This window comes from Lepidochelys kempii, chromosome 24 (genome assembly GCF_965140265.1).
Source record: "Lepidochelys kempii isolate rLepKem1 chromosome 24, rLepKem1.hap2, whole genome shotgun sequence".
Taxonomy (NCBI): Eukaryota; Metazoa; Chordata; order Testudines; family Cheloniidae; genus Lepidochelys; species Lepidochelys kempii.
This window is the reverse complement of record NC_133279.1, coordinates 8,172,160-8,178,159: the sequence shown is the minus strand read 5'-3', so window position 1 is coordinate 8,178,159 and position 6,000 is coordinate 8,172,160. Positions and strand designations below refer to the sequence as shown.

The following is a 6,000-nucleotide window of genomic DNA, read 5'->3' as shown; positions in this document are numbered from 1 at the left end:
TGCATGACAGGGCCCAGATCTCGGTTACTCTGTGTGTGGGCAGTGCCCCGCATGACAGAGCCCGATCTCAGTTACTGTGTGTCGGGGTAGCCCCCGGCACGATGGAGTGCCAAGCTCAAGTTGCCCTATGTCCGTTACTCTGGAATCTTGATGGGAGCTCTCAGCTGCATCTGGTTTTTGTTGTTTTTTAAAGCCACTAATAATATTAAAAACCCAGCCCTGGGGCCCTTTCTTTGATTTTACTTCTTTTATTTAGACAGAAAAAAAATTAAATTATTTAAAGTAAATGGCAATAAATAACAAATAAGTTAAGCATCGATATCGTCTGAAACATAGACTTCAACTTTTCTTTTCTTTTTCCCCACTAAAAGTTGTATTTTTTCCCCTCTAAATAAAAGTACCAGGTAATAAACCCCCTCCCTCTCACCCCCCCTCCAAATAAAAAGAAAAAAAAAAGAAAAACCATTAAAATTCTCTAAAATTGGAGAGGAGAAAATGGCAGCAACTTGAATCCTTTTGGATCACAGCTAATCTCAACGAAATTATTTACAATTACTGGATTAGCAGGAGACTGTAAACATAGTTTTTTTTCTTCTTCTTCTTCTTCTTTCTTTTTCTCTTTCCCATGGTATAGGTTGATTTCAGAGCGCAGTAGAGATGAGAGGTTGGTCAGCATGTAGAGTATCATGATATTTTACAATTGCCAGATGGGGAGGGCCTCAAAACAAAATGGCTGGAGAGGAGAACTAAGGCCAGGAGAAGCATAATTTCTGACCCGGAGCTGTGAGAGAAGGGGAGCAGCCACCCTGCAATCTCTTGCTGGAGTAACTTTACAGCTGGGCTCGCTTTGGGGAGCAGCCTGACCTAGTGGCTTGGAGGCTGGACTAGGAGTCAGAACACCTGGGTTCTGGTCTTGTCTCTGCCCCTGACTGTGAGCAAGTCATGGCCCCTCTCTGTGCCTCGGTTTCCCCTCCCACTCTTTATTAAAGTCTTCCAGGAAGGGGCTGTTGCTCACTGTGTCTGGGGTGTGCCCAGCACAATGGGGCCCTGATCTCAGTTACTCTGTCTCTGGGCAGTGCCTGGCACGACGGGGCCCTGATCTTGGTTACTCTGTCTCTGGGCAGCGCCCGGCACAATGAGCCCTGATCTCAGTCGGAGGTGCCAGAGGCTGTGACAGCAGAAGTATCACTTTTGAGCATGCCGTTGCTCCTAAGCATAAACCATCGCAGGCTCAGGACTGCCTCCCAGGGCAGCCAGCTCGGTTTCAAGCGCAGGGCTGGATTTTTCAGAGGGCTGCTGTATGGAACAAGGGAAACGGGAAATGAGCCCAGGACGGAAGGGGAGGAGATGCCGCGGCAGGTTAGGGGGCAGCCGGCAACCGTTTGGGGGCTCTTGGGGCTGCATCCTTAGTCAGAACTCTTGCTTCGGATGGCGCACAGAGAGTTTCTTAGCCTTCTGCCACCCAAAGGACATTGTGGCTCTTAATGGGGCACGGCGGGAGGTGGAATTGGCTTCTCTGGCTCTTCCTGCCCGGGCCAGGATTTGAAAACAGCAAATTTTTAACCATAAAGGAGGAGAAAATCCACGTGGCGGGACAACTGGATGGGAACGAAGCAGTGGCTATGGCCTGGAAATCCACGAAGGGGGCTATGTCTGGGCCGTGGGCTCAGGGAGCTGATTGTGCGTGGGGCGGGGGGCTTAGAGTGTCTGACACTTCCTGCCTTGATTGGCAGGGGCAGGGGAGTGGAGGTGGGATATCAGCCCTGTGGAGGCTGCGGGTGGGTGTCCCGGTTTCCCTATGTGTTAGCTCCCAGGTGCCTGCTCGGTGTAGGAGCTGCTGCCCATCCCTTCCTTCCCCCAGCTGTGTGAGCCCCCATGCCTGTGGCTTGCCCCTTGATGCCACGTTGAGGGATAGAGGTGGGGAAGACACGGTCCTTTCCTTCCCCCCGCCTCCGGGCCTCAGCCATAGTGCCCGTCCCATGTCTCCTCCACGGTGCCAGGTGGTAATAAGCCACAGAGGCACTAAGAGAGCCCGGGTGGGCTTGGGGCGAGGCTCCGGGACGGAGGGGAAGACCAGCTTTAATCACCCCACCCCCGGCTGGGCACGGTCCCCCCAGGCTCCTGGGTCGACCAGAATGGTGGTGGAGGATCCCATCTGCTTGAAGCAAGAGGAAGCAGGGCCCCTGGCTGTAATGGAGGAAAATGACATACCGGTGCCCCACATGGGCAGCCCACCACCCCTGGACTCAGAGGCACCCAGCTCTGGCCTGTGGTGCCTTCTGTTGGCTCTGCTTCCCCCCGCCCAGCTTGTGACTGCAGCTTCCCCAGTGTGTCCGGCTCCCCCCCTCAAAGGCCTCGGGTACTTGGAGCCGGTTTTGGTCCTGTTTGGTGAGAAGAAAGCTCAAAGGATGGACCCCCCCCCGCCTTCTAGCTGGGCACAGGGACAGGGCCCTTCTCTTTCCCTCCCACCTCCAGGGCAGGATCAAGCCCTCCAGCTGATTCCCTAGGGCTGTGCCCTGTCAGCCCCGTTCCCCCCCCCACCACCTGGGCTATGGTGGTAGGAATTCATGGCTACCGCTGGGGCGGATCAGTGCTGGGGGGGGAGGGGGCTCCTTTCCCCCCCTCCCTCCACTGTTGACAAGGCATGGCCGAGATCACAGGTGAAATGCCCCCCCCCCCCGACAAGCTGCAGGCTGCTGGTGGGGCTAGGCGCAGCCCAGGGCTGATGGGTGGAGTCAGGCGTATTCGGTTCTGCCGATCGGGTTCATCCTCCCAGTTGGCGGATCAGGCGCTCGGGATCGGTGCTGCTGGCTAAGGATGAGCTGCAATGGGTGGGGGCGGGGGGGACGGGCCTGGTGGGGGCAATCCAGGGGCTCCCTCCTCCATTGAGCTCCAGACCTGGGGGGATGTGGGGGGGGGCGGGAAGGAGGGAGGGGCGAGAAGAGAGAGAGGGAGAGTTAAAGGCGCCCCTAGCCATGCTCCTCCAGCCCAGAGCGTGGGGGTCGGGTCGCAGGCTGGGACATGCACAGAAGGGCACCAGCCGGTTCGATTCCCCCCACGCCCCAGAGGTGGTGCAATTTAGACACGGGGTGGGGTTGCTTGTCACCCCACTGTGAAGGGTGGGCTGGGACTTTGGGGGTGGGGGGTGGAATGAAGGGAGGAAAGGCTGGTGGGTCAGAGGGGGGATGATGGCTGGGTTACCAGGTGCTGTCGGTTGGGTGCGAGTGGCACCCTGAAGCTGTTGAGGGGAACCAAAGGTTGGGGTAGCAGGGGGCTTGAGTTGGCACCGAGGGGCATCAACAGAGCTGTGGGGGGAGGAGAGCCGAGGCCTGGGAGAGCAGGGGGCTGTGGGTCGGGAGTGAGGGGCATCAGCAGGGCTGTGTGCAGGGGCCATGGTTGCAACTATTTGAATATTCCAGTTGAAATCCAGGGATTGTCCTCTCCTCCCGGCCCCAAGGCTGCTGACAGGGGACCGTCCCGCCGAGGGGCTGGCGGAGTGTGGGACCAGCCAGCTCGGGCCCGTCACCAAGTTGCTTGCCGGGTGCAGCGCAAAGGGGTTCAGCTCTGCCTGGGCTCTCGTGGGCCTCACCAGCCGCTCGCTCCGTGGGACCAGGGGCCTGGGCAGAGCCAGGGAATGCTGGGCTCTGCCCTGCTGCTACGCGGCCAATCGTGCAGCACCTCGCACAATGGGGCCCTGAGTCCTTGGGCCCCCCACAGCCCAAATAACCCCTCCCCTCCATCCCCCTGGCTTCTCCTGCCCCCCAGGTTAGCCCCCCAGAGGGGACACCCCTGCAGGAGCGACCGGGGTCATTCCCTCCAGGGGCACTGGCTGGCTGGTGGATCCTCCCAAGAGAGCTAAGACATCTGACCCCGCACCCCATAAAGCCCAGTGCCCAAAGGGTGTGTGTGTGTGTGGCACATCCCTTCGCTGAAAGCAGATTCCCCAGCACAGTCACAGCACGAGATCACTGGATGACATGGCCTCTGAGCTCAGCTGGGGGGCTGTGTCAGTCGGGGGCTCTGTGGCCTGCACCCCCTGCGGCCGTGGGGAGGCCTCGCCCAGCCCACAGTGACTCCATGGGCTGGAGCTAAACCCAGCCCCGTCCGCCCGCACTCACCATGGCCTGCCAAGGGCCACACAACAACGTCCACCCCAATTGTAACCCCCTGGGCTGGTTGAATTCCCAGACGCGGGCCCCCCTCCCCCCAGCACTGCACCCGCAGTGGATGCTCCTTGGGCACCTCTGGTTGCTGAGTAACAGCCAATCAGGACTCTCCTTTAGCCAGGCTGCCAAAGGGGGTGCGGGGTGGGGAGGGGTGCTGGACTCATGCCGGGGATGGAAGGGCAAAGGGGGGGGGATGTTTGTGTGTGTGTGTGGGGGGTGATGTTGGGGTCAGCTATAGTAGAGAAACTCTGGGAAGGGGGAGGAAATTAGCACCGCGTGGGGGGGGGGAGGGTGTGGGCCGGAGCTGCCAATGCCAAGCTGGTGGGGGCCACCACCTCCTGCCTGCCCCTTGTCCATGCAGCCGGCACTAGCAGCTGTCAGCTGTGTGTGGGTGTGTGTGGGTGTGAAGTTGGCCTGAGCCTGCAGTGTATGGGGGGGAGGATCGTGTCCAGTCACAGCTGTGTTGGGGGAGGGGTAGGCACCCCTGGGTGGGTGAAACCCAGTTCTGGCACTGATCTTACATGTGCCCCTGGGGCTTACAGACCGTCCCAGTCCTGGGAGGTGCTGATAAAAGGGGGGGGTACAACCCACCCCGGGCAAAGGGGGCCGAGTGGGGCATCTCTCCCCAGGTCTGTTTTAGGGTACAGCCTCCTCCCCCCCCCACCCAAGCTATTCTCTCAGGGAGATCCAAGCCTGCAGTGCTGCAGGGCATCGGCTGGACTCGTGGCCACCCTGTTCTCAGGGGTGTGTGTGTCTTGGGGGGGTTGGTTCCAGAAAGGCCAAGGCCTGGCCCAGCAAGACACCTATGGGTGTGACCCTGTTGCCCTCCCAGGAGGCTGGGCACCAATGTGCTGCCAGGCTCTGACCAGACCCTCCCCTGCCCCATGCCCATCTCTGGCAGATGGGGGGACCCTGGAGCCCTGAGGGATGGTTCATTAGAAGGATGGTGAGGAGCCACTATACAGACCCCTTCCTGACCCAGGGCTCGAACCCAGGCGTCTTGATGCCCAGCCCCTCCCCCAATCACTACAAAGCCTCCTGTATGCGGCTCACTGCATGACTCGGATCATGTTTCCCTTTTGACTCTGCTGTCACTTGGACCTGAGAATTTCCCCCCGCCCCACCTCCTCCTCTAAACTTCGTGCAGTGGGGCTGTGCAGTTGTTAACCAGCCCCTGTGTCCCACTCCAGAGGCAGCTGCATTTTACTCGTGTGCGGGAGAGGTGCACTCTATATAAACAGCTGCCATGCCCTGCCCCAGCCTGGCTGCATTGTAGCAATGATGGCCTGATCCCCTCCATAAACAGCGGCCATGCCCTGCCCAAGGGGTGGCTGCATTCTAACAGTGGGTGCATGAGCTCCATATAAACAGCTGCTGTGCCCAACCACAGAGGACATGCCCCACTCTCCTCTGCCTATTCCCTGCACAGCAGCTAGAGGCCTGGGAGACAGGAAGAGGGGGTCGGGGAGGGTTTCCTACTGTGGCCTGGGTAGCCCCTGTGCCGTGCTGCTGCGTTGGGAATCCAGCTGGCAAAGAGGGAGGTGGAAGGGACCCCCCCACCCTGGGCCTGCAAAGAGGCATTTTAACCCCCCCAAACACACACACACAACGCGCAGAAACGAGCCCGACCCCAGGTCAGCTAAAGCCAAGAAACAAACCAAATGAGCAGCAAACGTGACACAAGCAATGACCCAGTGACCAACAAAAAAATGCTCTAAGAGATGGGGTGAGGGGTTGGAGGGGGGGTGGGAGGGGGACAATCAGACCAGAAAAATAACAGAGGAGGGACTGAACTAGTAACTAGGAAAAGAGGACTTCTACACTGGTTTGGGTT

At 59.0% G+C, this 6,000-nt stretch overlaps 1 protein-coding gene across 11 annotated transcripts in view; it reads right to left on the bottom strand.

Moving 5' to 3' along the window:
- Nucleotides 1-248: 248 nt before the first annotated feature.
- Nucleotides 249-6,000, bottom strand: part of CELF3 (CUGBP Elav-like family member 3) — a 47,197-nt gene continuing 41,445 nt past the window's right edge. For 7 of the 11 annotated variants that reach the window (XM_073322559.1, XM_073322566.1, XM_073322565.1 and 4 more), the window contains one exon: nucleotides 249-2,898. The gene's annotated coding sequence lies outside the window, so the exon portion shown is untranslated. The remainder of the gene's footprint in view (nucleotides 2,899-6,000) is intronic. The other 4 variants (XM_073322561.1, XM_073322560.1, XM_073322562.1 and 1 more) reach the window with 3 other exon arrangements.